Source organism: Pseudoliparis swirei, chromosome 7 (assembly GCF_029220125.1).
Source record: "Pseudoliparis swirei isolate HS2019 ecotype Mariana Trench chromosome 7, NWPU_hadal_v1, whole genome shotgun sequence".
Lineage (NCBI taxonomy): Eukaryota > Metazoa > Chordata > Actinopteri > Perciformes > Liparidae > Pseudoliparis > Pseudoliparis swirei.
In genome coordinates, this window is record NC_079394.1 from 25,201,234 (window position 1) to 25,214,988 (window position 13,755).

Consider the following 13,755-nt stretch of genomic DNA (forward strand, 5'->3'; position numbering starts at 1 on the left):
GGAGTGGGTGGAGGTTTGGTCAGGCAGGTGGGGCAGGGGAACAGGCAGCAGTCTATTATCAGGGGTCTATAGAAGCATTTAGGGACAAATAGGACACCACCCCTGTCACGAAGCCATTCAGCAGCCGCTGTCTCACGTGCCACAGGCCCGTCAGACAAACCCAGGAGTGGCCGAGGGGACAGAGGAGGAAGCTGGGCCAGGTGGTGGTGGTGGGAGGGGTGGGCTGAATGGAGTACCCCAGTACCACCCTCAAGATCTTCAAGCTGTATCCTGGCCGCACTCCCGGGTGTGACCTGGTCATATAGCTCCCATTCAGTTCACCTCTTGAACTCGCTTTTACACACACACACACACACACGCATGCACTTGCGTGCACCTGGCTGGCCACAGGCTCATCAGGAGCATCCCCCATCCTCTCATGTTCCTGACCATTACCACAGACCCCACAGCCCCACCCACCCCACATCCCATCCCTCAGCCTGACCATACCAGAAACCCCACAGGAGCAGCATCTAATTATCATCATCAACAGAGTCAGAGGGAGTTCATCTTATACACATGGTGATGATCCACTTTGCACACACACACACACACGCACACACACACACAGGCCGAGCTCATCCGTATGGAAACCTCCATTTCAGCAGCATGTTGTCAATCACGCTGATTGAAGCGACGATGGCATTTTCTCTCCTCTGATTTTCATATGGAATTAGTATTTAATGAATCAGGCAGGTCATCCTGTCACGGAAACCCCTCCATTCCAACACGCTGTCAATCGCGCTGATTAAAGCAAGCGTGTTGATGGCATTCTTCTCTCCTCTGATTTTCATATGAATTAGCATTTAATGAATTGTGTGTGCAGAATTAATTACAACGTAATGATATTTAATTGTAACCATCTAATTGCCGTAACTCGATTAGTTGCACTTGCATGGGAACTTTGTTTGGTTTTAGTTCAGAGAGGAACAGTTGGCTGGAGAACACTTCGCTGAGAGCGCACGTTACAGCTGGAAACGTTTCAGGAAGAAAGAAGAAGAAAAAAAGAGAGCTCTTCAATCACAATCAACATGTTCTGCTCTCTCTCTTTTTTTAAAAATTAGCATGTTTCAAAAGCATGTTATTAAAGTTATTCATAGTGTCTGTGCTTTTCTGTGCTGTCAACGCTATAGTGACACACACACACACACATACACACACACAGTGGGTCTTATTGGTAATCCCCTCTCAGAGGATAAATGTCTTTATCAGGCTTGTTTGGGTTAATAGATTTATATACTCTATCTATTATTCATCCAGGGATTATCACAGTTGCCTGAGGGTAGTGATGTAGTATGTTTACCATGACCTTGGGCCATACACAGACACACACACACACACACACATGCGCACGCACACACACACACACACACACACACACACACACAGAGTGATTATAAACAGGTGTCTAATAATTGCCCCAATGTCACTTTGTTCCTTTTTCAACTTGCAAGCCAATTCTGAGTCCTATTGAATAAGATTGTCTACCGAGTCTTTATGACTACTCATTAAAACACACTTTTATCATTTGTTATAATATAGCACACTCCTCTCCAAATGACATCATTAAACATAATTCAATCTTTACCTCTTCTTCATGTGTGCTGGTTTTCCTGATTTATCCCCACTTTTATGTCATTTTCTCTCCCGGTCCACAGCGGCTGCAAACTGCTGCACTGCCCCTCTGTGGACACTTCTGGAGCTGCACACACAACTGCAAACAAATAAAAGAATTTTAAAAAAGTTTAAAGATCACTGAAAAACCAAACTGTCCACTCAGACCAAATTGATCGACAATATTAGAGAAACACAAACAGACGGCATCAAGTTTGCACAAATGTTGCCGAGCACAAACTTGAGGCACATGCACGCAGGAGCACACGCACACACACACACACACACAAACATTGCTCTCTGTGTGTATACACGCATAGGGCAATTTAGTAAATGTCATCAGGTCTGCAGAAAGAGAGGGAAATAGGCCTGCCTCCCATCTTCTTATTGGGAACACAGGTGAGATTGATGAGTAGCGTCTGTTTATGAGTATCAAGATTCAAGATGAAAGATGAGGGTTTGTAGAGGGTTCCTCCCATTCCACTGTCAGCTTGATTTACACACACTAACATACACACACACACACACAATATTGACACACACAGCAGCAGAACACACAGTGAGTGTCCTTGTTGGCACATCAATAGTCATAGGTTATTTCCATATGCAGTACAATAATTTGACTAATACGGTAATATCAAACACAGCAAATAAAAATATTACTTTTGGTCACGATGGCAGAGCAAGACCGACTAGCAAGGACATAGTTCTCACCTGACACGCGAGTGAGTATTGAGCGTCCATCCAGTGCAAGAAGAACATTAAACTGTGGTAAAAAGCAATAAACAATTTTTTTTTTTTTAAAACTTGTCGACCAGGAAAGCAGTCGGGGTAGAACACGGTGTCGAGCTGATTCTGCTGCGTGTGAATTAAACCTCAACCTCTTTTGGCATTAATACATCCACGGAGACAAGTGCTGCGGTAAGTGAACAATGTGTTGCCTGTGTTTGTGTAAAAGCCTGTTTTTCTACCTCGGCCAATTAGGAATGACTATGGCACAAATGGCAGCTAATTTTTGTCAAAGCTCCCTTTCAAAGAAATGGAATGATGGACGCTGACTTAAGAGTGGGGGGGGGGGGACACTGTGAGTGAATGAGCGCCGCGTGGTTACCCGGCAAGGCCTCCTTCATTAAAGCTCCTTCTCGAGAAAACACACAGAGGCAGACCGTGGCGGCGAGAGGAGGATGCACAAACATTTCCCCATTCAGGACGAATTAAAAAGACACAATTCTTCTGAAAATGTAGCATTCATTATATCGCCCTAATGCAGCGGCATAAAGCACGCGCAGAGCACACGGCCTATCAAGTGCAGCAATTTGGCTTTTCTTTTTTTCTTTCTTTTTCACTCGTGCTGTTCCGTTGCCATCGGGTAATTTGTAGCACTCAGCGGGGCCGGGGTAAAGTGAATCAAGATTAATCTACATGCAGGCGAACACTTAGTGCAGAGGCAGAGCGGTAAGCAAACGCATCGTCTCCGCGGCTGAGCGGCGGCAAGGCAGAGGGTGGTGGTGGTGGTGGTGGTGGAGGTGGTGGTGGTGGGAGGGAGGGGGCTGTCGGGTAATTAAGGAGCATCGCGTGTGATTGCTGCAGGTAGTTAAAGAGGCCACAACATGCCGACTGTGGTTGCTCTCAGAATGCAGCCGCCGCGTTTCAGTGGAGCGGCATCGACGGACGCACATCGGACTCTCAAGCGGGAGAGCGGCCGCTCCACGTTCAGTCTTCATTAATTGGGCTTTTGTGCGTCTTCTCCTCGGAAGCACGTTATTCCGAGGCATTCGTTTGTTTCCATTTGGGGAAACAAGTGCACGACAGCGGACTCGCCGTGTAGCCTCTGGGAAAGAGTCGAGGGAGCTCGGTATGAACCCAGAAAACAGCGGGGGGGGGGGGGGCATTCGATTCAGACGCTTTGATTTGAATAACACATCGTCGCGCATCCCGACGACCTGGAGATGAAGAGTCCCCGAAGACGTGCGGTCCGAGCGACGCGGCTAACTCGGACAAACTGGCGGCGAAACATTCAGCTGCAAGTGCGGCCGAGCGGAGGGGGGGATGAAGACGCTAAATGAGCTGTTTGAGGTGGACACGCGTCTCGGGGACGCCATGGAAGCCGAATTCTTGCCCCGCTGAACAGACTTAACATATCAGAGAGAGAGAGAGAGAGAGATCACTGGGACGGGATAAGAAGAGAATCGCTGGTGGAGTTGCTCCCCTCTATCGCTCAGCGGTAATGGACCCTGGACCGAGGCTGTGGCAGGGGAATCTGATCACACACACACACACACACACAAAGTCATTCTGTCAAATCTGAATAAACACAAACACACATGGGTTGGACTGCGGGGTGCAGCTCGGGGATTTGGGGGCGAGCGTCTGGCATATTTGGCCATCTCAGATCTCCTGTCAGGGCCTGAATGCAGCATGACAGCGAGAGAGAGAGCGCAGCGTCTGGAGACCTGTCTCCATCTATGCATCTCCCACATAAACAAATCCTCCCATCGCTGTATTCAGACTAGCCTCTCTGCTCTATTACACACAACACACAGCTGCCACAAGCACTCAGACACCCAATCAACAACCACAGAGAGAGAGAGGAGGAGAAAGGGAAGGGGAAAAGGAAAAGAGAAGGGGATGAAAGCAAAAAGGAAGCGTGTCACGCTTGTGATGAATGACCAGAGGGTAACATCTTCACTCCTGACCCCTAACGCCTGGCGCGCACGCTCACACACAGACACAGACGCACATAAAACTCACGCATGCAAGTTGGCAAACAGATTTTTTTTCCTCTCCACTGTGAAAGCACACATAAACATCTGATGCAGTGACTCCGCCGAGCGGAGGGTTGGTGACCTCTCCGTTTGAGTGTGTGCTGAATACAGAGAGATGCTTGATCTTTGCATTTCTTTCATACAAAAAGCTTCTGCCTCCAGTTGGCTTCATCGCTTTATTATTTCTTTCTCATTTGATCACAGATCCGTCATTAAAAAAAAGAAGACTTTTTCCCGTGCTTCCCCCTCATTCATCACGCAGCCCGACTAACAGGCCTGCAGCCATCAAAGGTATCCTCCGCTATGTCTCGGAACAAAGCATGAAAGACCGACATCTAAAACCGGCGAGCGGAGCCGGGGGCCGCTGGACAATGGCGAGGAGCTGGAGAGGTGAGTAACAAGCAGCGGCCGGCTGCTTCTCACGTGCACACGGGACGGCGCTTGAACGCCGCACGCGGACAAACTAACAAGCGGGCGAAGGATGCTTATGCACCAGGCGACTGGACCCGACGCCGCCGGACCCGGAGAAGGGCAGGAGAAAAAAAAGAGGGGAAAGGAGGGAAAAAAAGAGAGACAGAGAAAGAGATGGGAAGAGAAGGAGACATGATGGGGAGGAAAGCGAGACGGAGGGGATGAGGAGGGAGACAATGAGACAAGGAGACAGAGACGGAGTGGGTGGAGGTTTGGTCGGAGCGGGTGGGGCAGGGGAACAGGCAGCCAGTCTATTATCAGGGGTCTATAGAAGCATTTAGGGACAAATAGGACACCACCCCCCTGTCACCCAGAAGCATTCAGCCGCTGTCAGCCCAGGCCATTCAGACAAACCCCAGGGGGAAGTGGCCGAGGGGGGACAGAGGGGAGGAAGCTGGGCCAGGGTGGTGGTGGTGGGAGGGGGGGGTGGGCTGAAGATGGAGTACCCCAGTACCACCCCTCCAAGATGCTTCAGAAGCTGTATCCTAGCAACCGCACTCCGGGTGTGACCTGTAGTCATATGGCTCCATTCAGTTTCACACCTCTTGAACTCGCGCGCACACACACACACACACACACACACACGCATGCACTTGCGTGCACGCACACACACACGCAGTGCTCATCAGGAGCAAAAACATGCTCTCATGTTCAACAATTAGCACAGATCATGCCCCCCACACCCACCCCACACACATCCCCCCCCCCCATCCCCCTCAACCCTGACCATACCAGAAACCCCACAGGGAGCAAATCTAATTATCATCAACAGACAGAGGGGAGTTCATCTTTACACACTTAAGATGATCCACTTTGCACACACACACACACACGCACACACACACACAGGCCGAGTCATCCTGTACGGAAACCCCTCCATTTCAGCACGCTGTCAATCACGCGCTGATTAAAGCAGCGTATTGATGGCATTCTTCTCTCCTCTGATTTTCATATGGAATTAGCATTTAATGAATTGTGTGCAGATTAATTACAACGTAATGATATTTAATTGTTACCATCTAATTGCCGTGGCCCTCGGTGCGTTGCACTTGCATGGGAACTTTGTTTGGTTTTAGTTCAGAGAGGAACAGTTGGCTGGAGAACACTTCGCTGAGCGCCGTTACAGCTGGAAACGTTTCAGGGAAGAAGAAGAAGAAAAAAAGAGAGCCTTTCAATCACAATCAACATGTTCTGCTCTCTCTCTCTTTTTTTTAAAAATTAGCATGTTTGGGCATGTTATTAAAAATTTATTCATAGTGTCTGTGCTTTTTCTGTGCTGTCAACGCTATAGTGACACACACACACACACACACATACACACACACAGGGGTCTTAGTGTGGTAATCCCCCTCTCAGAGGGATAAATGTCTTTATCAGGCTTGTTTGGGTTAATAGATTTATATACTCTATCTATTATTCATCCAGGGATTATCACAGTTGCCTGAGGGTAGTGATGTAGTATGTTTACCATGACCTTGGGCCATACACAGACACACACACACACACACACATGCGCACACGCACACACACACACACACACACACACACACACACAGAGTGATTATAAACAGGTGTCTAATAATTGCCCCAATGTCACTTTGTTCCTTTTTCAACTTGCAAGCCAATTCTGAGTCCTATTGAATAAGATTGTCTACCGAGTCTTTATGACTACTCATTAAAACACACTTTTATCATTTGTTATAATATAGCACACTCCTCTCCAAATGACATCATTAAACATAATTCAATCTTTACCTCTTCTTCATGTGTGCTGGTTTTCCTGATTTATCCCCACTTTTATGTCATTTTCTCTCCCGGTCCACAGTGGCTGCAAACTGCTGCACTGCCCCTCTGTGGACACTTCTGGAGCTGCACACACAACTGCAAACAAATAAAAGAATTTTAAAAAAGTTTAAAGATCACTGAAAAACCAAACTGTCCACTCAGACCAAATTGATCGACAATATTAGAGAAACACAAACAGACGGCATCAAGTTTGCACAAATGTTGCCGAGCACAAACTTGAGGCACATGCACGCAGGAGCACACGCACACACACACACACACACAAACATTGCTCTCTGTGTGTATACACGCATAGGGCAATTTAGTAAATGTCATCAGGTCTGCAGAAAGAGAGGGAAATAGGCCTGCCTCCCATCTTCTTATTGGGAACACAGGTGAGATTGATGAGTAGCGTCTGTTTATGATATCGGTTATTCAAGATGAAAGATGAGGGTTTGTAGAGGGGTTCCTCCCATTCACTGTCATTGATTTACACACACTAACACACACACACACACACACACACACACACAGCAGCAGAACATACCCACAGTGAGTGTCCTTGCTTTGTCAATAGTCAAGGTTATTTCATATGCAGTACAATATTTGACTAATACGGTAATATCAAACACAGCAAATAAAAATAATACTTTTGGTCACGATGGCAGAGCAAGACCGACTTCTTAAGGGACATGTTCTCACCTGACACCCGAGTGAGTATTGAGCGGGCGTCCATCAGTGAAGAAAGAACATTAAACTGTGGTAAAAAAGCAATAAACAATTTTTTTTTAAAACACAAAACGACCAGGAAAGCAGTCGGGGGGTAGAACACGAAGTGCTCCGAGCTGATTCTGCTGCGGTGAATTAAAACCTCAACCTCTTTGGCATTAACATCCACGGAGAGACAAGTGCTGCGGTAAGTGAATGTGTTGCCTGTGTTTGTGTCAAAAGCCTGTTTTTCTACCTCGGCCAATTAGGGTGACTATGGCACAAATGGCAGCTAATTTTGTCAAGCTGCTGTAAATGGAATGATGGACGCTGACTTAAGGGTGGGGGGGGGGGACACTGTGAGTGAATGCGCGCCGCGTGGTTACCCGGCAAGGCCTCCTTCATTAAAGCTCCTTCTCGAGAAAACACACACAGAGGCAGACCGTGGCGGCGAGAGGAGGATGCACAAACATTTCCCCATTCAGGACAAATTAAAAAGACACAATTCTTCTGAAAAAGGAGCATTCATTATATCGCCCTAATGCAGCGGCATAAAGCACGCGCAGAGCACACGGCCTATCAAGTGCAGCAATTTGGCTTTTCTTTTTTTCTTTCTTTTTCACTCGTGCTGTTCCGTTGCCATCGGGTAATTTGTAGCACTCAGCGGGGCCGGGGTAAAGTGAATCAAGATTAATCTACATGCAGGCGAACACTTAGTGCAGAGGCAGAGCGGTAAGCAACGACTGCCCGCCGAGCGAGCGGGCGGGTGCGCGGTGAGGTGGTGGTGGTGGTGGTGGTGGAGGTGGTGTGGTGGAGAGGCTGTCGGTAATTACTATGAGCAACGGTATTTGCTGCAGGTAGTTAGCTGCCAACATGCCGACTGTGGTTACCTTTGCGCAATGCAGCCGCCGCGTTCCAGTGGAGCGGCATCGAGGGACGACATCGACTCTCAAGCGAGATGCCACCACGTTCAGTCTTCACACCGCTTTAGCGCCTTTCGGAAGCACGTTATTCGGTGGCATTCGTTTGTTTCATTTGCGGAAATGGGCGTATCCATACAGCGGACTCGCCTGCGGTAGCTCTGGGAAAGAGCCGAGAGCTCGGGGCGAACCTGCAGCAGCGGGGGCCCGACCAGACGCTTTCGATTTGAAGCATAATGCCGCGCATCCCACGACCTGGCAGAAGAGTCCTCAAGACGTGCGGTCCGAAAGGACGCGGCTAACCCTGGACAAACTGGCGCGCAAAACATTCCGCTGCGTGCGCTTACGGAGGGGGGGATGAAGACGCTAAATGAGCTGTTTGAGGTGGACACGCGTCTCGGGGACGCCATGGAAGCCGAATTCTTGCCCCGCTGAACAGACTTAACATATCAGAGAGAGAGAGAGAGAGAGATCACTGGGACGGGATAAGAAGAGAATCGCTGGTGGAGTTGCCCCCATCGCCCAGCGGTACGGACCCTGGACCGGGCTGTGGTAGGAATCGACTCCACACACACACACACACACACAGTCATTCTGTCAAACTGTCAAACACAAACACACATTGGATCAGGGCAGCTGGGGACGAAGCGAGCTGCCTGCATATTTCCAATATCTCAGAGATCTCCTGTCAGGCCTGAATGCAGCACATGCAGAGAGAGACAGAGGCCTGGGAGACAGTCTCCATCTATACCTACATAAACAACCTCCCATCGCTGAGTCCAGACTAGCCTCTCTGCTCTATTACACACAACACACAGCTGCCACAAGCACTCAGACACCCAATCAACAACCACAGAGAGAGAGAGGAGGAGAAAGGGAAGGGGAAAAGGAAAAGAGAAGGGGATGAAAGCAAAAAGGATGAGGGGGAGAGAGAGAGCAGAGGGAGATGGAGGAGAGGAGGGAGCGAGACGGGAGCGGCGTCGGGGGAGATGCTGAGATGAGAATGTCGAGGGGGAAGAGGCCAGCGCTCCGAAACTGTGCTCAGCGTTCTGTCTGGCCGAGCAGGAACCTCCTAAAAGCAGGACGCCATGCCGACCGGCGGGGACGAGAGGGAAACGGGCTCTGGGGATGAGGGGTGGACCGGGGCAGGAGGGGTGGCACGGGCGTACACATTGAACGCATAAACACCATCTGCTCGGGTCCATGAAGAACAGCGGGAACGCAGGAGCTCGCAATGCCAGCAGAGGGATCCGGTGTTTGGGGTGATGGGCCGAGGGATCCAAAGCTGGGGTGAGGGGTCAGAGGGATCCGGTGTTTGGGGTGATGGGTCAGAGGGATCCGTTTGGGGATAACAATGGGGGATCCGGTGTTTGGGGTGATGGGTCAGTGGATCCGTACTAGTGATGGGTTAGGGGATCAAAGTTTAGGTGGAGGGTTAGGGGGGATCCAGCTTGGGGTGATGTTAGGGGGATTCAAAGTTTGGGGTGATGGGTTAGGGGGATCCGGTGTTTGGGGTGATGGGTCAGAGGGATCCGGTGTTTGGGGTGATGGGTCAGAGGGATCCGGTGTTTGGGGTGATGGGTCAGGGGGATCCGGTGTTTGGGGTGATGGGTCAGAGGGATCCGGTGTTTGGGGTGATGTTTGGGGATCCGTGTTTGGGGGTACGTCAGAGGGATCCGGTGTTTGGGGTGATGGGTCAGAGGGATCCGGTGTTTGGGGTGATGGGTCAGGGGGATCCGGTGTTTGGGGTGATGGGTTAGGGGGATCCAAGTTGTGATGGGGTCAGAGGATCCTGTTTGGGGTGATGTGTTGAGATCCGTGTTTGGGGGTGATGGGTCAGACTGTGTTTGGGGTGATGGGTTAGGGGGATCCGGTGTTTGGGGTGAGGCTGAGGGATCTGTGTTTGGGGGGATAACAGAGGGATCCGGTGTTTGGGGTGATGGGTCAGGGGGATCCGTGTTTAGGGGTGATGGGCCGAGGATCCGGTGTTTGGGGTGATGGGTCAGGGGGATCCGGTGTTTGGGGTGATGGGTCAGGGGGATGTTTGATGTTCGGTGTGATGGGTCAGAGGGATCAGCACTCACCTCTCAGGGAGTCGGGTTGGATCAGTCTTTTACGTGTTTGCTTTGGTTTCTTTTAAATATTCAGTTGCAATCAGCTGACAAAGGCTTTACACAATTTAGGAGCTCACGCTTTAATTTGGGAATCTTCATGTTTATGTTCAATTACAATCAGCGGTAATGTCGCCTTGAGACACATCCTGGACCTGCTACATTAGAATTTCTCGTATAGGGTTTCATAACTGGAAGTAAAATATTGAAATAAGGTTGTAACTTTTATTTTGTTTACAATTAATCTATAATTCTTCTGGAAAATGCACTTTGTTATGTGACCTTCTTTAAATAGCGTGTTTTTTTCAACCAAAGGCTTAAAGTCCAAATATATTGAAACAATAATTATATAAATAAATGAAAATTAACTTAAGAGATGGATCCTGCAACAGTTTGGCTCAAAGCTTGCTGACAAGTAACTTCCTACTTCCTAATGTTACTCCCCCTTCCTGCACACTAGCTTCCTACTTTGTGTAGACTACATGTTAGCGCAGGCCAGCTATCTTTCCTAAGTTTTTTACAATCTAAAATAAATAGGCTGATGACTGTCAATGTAATCATAAGGTTATTAAAGGCACTCGTGGATTGGTTAATGGACGAGTCAGCACTAGGCTCAAAAATAATTCAGTTGAATATATATATATATATTAGGGCTGTCAATCGATTAAAAAAATTTAACTAATTAATCGCACCTTTTGAAATTGCGATTAATTAATCGCGATTAATCGCGATTAATTGCGATTAATCGCAATTAAAAGTTAAAAGTTAAAAGTTCATTCTTTTTAAAGACAAAACTTCACACAGAGCTGTGTTTTCAAAGAGGCCCTGGCATATACAGTGCCAGCGAGGTATTTAATATCGTGGATGATAAATTGTTTCTTCAGTGAAACATCAGATTAGTAAAAAAAAAAGTATATTGAGACCCCATTGGTCCTGTCATCTTTAACATTGAACACAGCAGAACCAGTGGCCTTGATAACTGACTGACATTCATATATGTCACGTTAACCCTCTGGAGGCTGGGGGCATTTTATACATTTTACAAACAAACAAAAATTCACCGTTTAACCCTTGTGTTGCCTTGGTCATTTTGACCGAAGCAATATCACCCTCCTGCCGCCTTCGGGTTAATTTGACCCCATTCAATGTTTAATGTCGGTGTTCTTTCGGTAGTCAACAAACAAACATAAAGTGCCTCACACTTAAACTTGGAAAACAATATTAATTCTAATAATTTTCTGGAGGTTTTAATTGCTGGCGTCAAATTGAACCCAAAGGGTAAAATATGTTAGTAAATATAAAGGTAACAGGAGGGTGAAACATTGAATCGGGTCAAAATGACCCAAAGGCGAGAGGTTAAATATTTAATCGGGTCAAAATGACCGAAGGCAACACAAGGGTTAAAGTGTTTCCTTCTTTTAAAGACCAAACTTCACACAGAGCTGTGTTTTCAAAGAGGCTCCTACATATAAAGTGCCAGCGAGGTATTTAATATCGTGGATGATAAATTGTTTTTTCAGTGAAACATCAGATTAGTAAAAAAAAAAAGAAGTATATTGAGACCCCATTGGTCCTGTCATCTTTAACATTGAACACAGCAGAACCAGTGGCCTTGGTGACTGACTGACATTCAAATATGTCACGTTGACCCTCTGGAGGCTGGGGGCATTTTATACATTTTACAAAATAAATTAAATTCACCGTTTAAAGTCTTTTGCATGTGACACACCCCCACGTGTTCTACATCAAACATTCCAGAACAATCTCAGCTCTGAAATAAGGCTCATTGTCCTCGCGCCGTGTCCTCTGGTTCTCTGACTGACAGGCTGCTAAATGAGACTAACCTGTGAGGTGGGAGGTCCTTTGTGATTTACTGAGTGTTCATTGGTTTTTTTTTCCCCCCGAAATGTTGACAGACAAACGGATTGACCAATCACGTTGAAGGTTTCGTGTGTCGCTTTCTTTCCGCGCCGCGTCACCCGACACGTCGCCCTCCGTTCCTCTGTGTATCAGAGGGGGAGACGGGAGGAAGGAGGAGCAGGAGGAAACCCGACTGATTCATCCACGAGTTAAACTGATTTATGCTCCTTATTTTCGCGGAGAAATGATTGTTTTAAAAACGGAAACAGTGTCAAACCGTACTGCCGCGGTAAAAAAAAAAAAAAAAAAACTTGCGTTAATTGCGTTAAAATATTTTAGTGCGTTAACGCGGCCAAATTAATCGCATAGATTAACGCGTTAACGCTGACAGCCCTAATATATATATATAAAGTGGTTACTCCAAAAGAAACCATTGTTCTAGTTTCAAGCTTTCGGTTTTACTTCAAAACATCCGCAGCGGGGAGAGGGGACACGAGTCAATAATACATATCAGGTGCGCCTGTTGTTTCCCGTCACCTTTACTCGCTCTTGGTATTATCAATGTGTCTCTGCTAACAGGCCACGTACCACACTCCTTCAAAGTGGCTGTTATTAAACCTCTCCTGAAGAAGCCCACTCTGGATCCAGAGGTGTTGGCTAACTACAGACCGATCTCTAACCTCCCCTTCCTCTCCAAGATCCTTGAGAAAGTGGTCGCAAATCAGTTGTGCGACTTTCTACATCATAATAGTTTATTTGAGAAATTTCAATCAGGATTTAGAAAACACCACAGCACCGAGACGGCACTGGTGAAAATTACAAATGACCTCTTAATGGCAGCAGATAAAGGACTCCTCTCTGTCCTGGTCTTGTTAGACCTTAGTGCTGCATTCGACACCATTGACCATGACATCCTGTTACAGAGACTGGAGCAGTCGATTGGCATTTCAGGCACGGCACTAATTTGGTTTAAATCCTATTTATCAGATCGATCTCAATTTGTATTTGTAAACGATGGCCTCGATAACCACTAACGTTAATCACGGAGTTCCACAAGGTTCTGTGCTTGGACCAATTTTATTTACCTTATACATGCTTCCTTTGGGCAATATTATCAGGAAACACTCCATAAACTTTCATTGTTATGCAGATGATACTCAACTATATTTATCGATAAAACCAGAGGAGAGCAACCAACTCGGTAAAATTCAAGCATGTCTTAAAGACATAAAAACATGGATGACCTGCAATTTCTTGATGTTAAACTCAGACAAAACCGAAGTAATTTTAATCGGCCCTGAGCACCTCAGAGATCAATTATCTGGTGATGTGGATTCTGTAGACGGCATTGCCCTCGCATCCAACACCACTGTAAAGAATCTTGGCGTTATCTTTGATCGGGACTTGTCCTTTAACTCCCACGTAAAGCAAATCTCAAGGACTGCATTCTTTCATCTACGTAATATTTCAAAAATCAGGCAC

The 13,755-nt window shown here is 47.2% G+C and overlaps 1 protein-coding gene across 4 annotated transcripts in view; it reads right to left on the bottom strand.

The window, feature by feature from the left end:
* The window catches only part of LOC130196190 (homeobox protein orthopedia B-like), a 73,227-nt gene that overhangs the window by 32,954 nt on the left and 26,518 nt on the right, over positions 1 to 13,755 (bottom strand). Inside the window, exons 4-5 of one of the 4 annotated variants that reach the window (XM_056418095.1) lie at positions 6,645 to 6,770; positions 5,906 to 6,015 (exon numbers count right to left, since the gene is read on the bottom strand). The exons of 2 other annotated variants lie outside the window; for them this stretch is intronic. The gene's annotated coding sequence lies outside the window, so the exon portion shown is untranslated. Of the gene's footprint in view, positions 1 to 1,627; positions 1,798 to 5,905; positions 6,016 to 6,644; positions 6,771 to 13,755 lie in introns of those variants that run through there. One more of the 4 variants, XM_056418098.1, reaches the window with a different exon arrangement.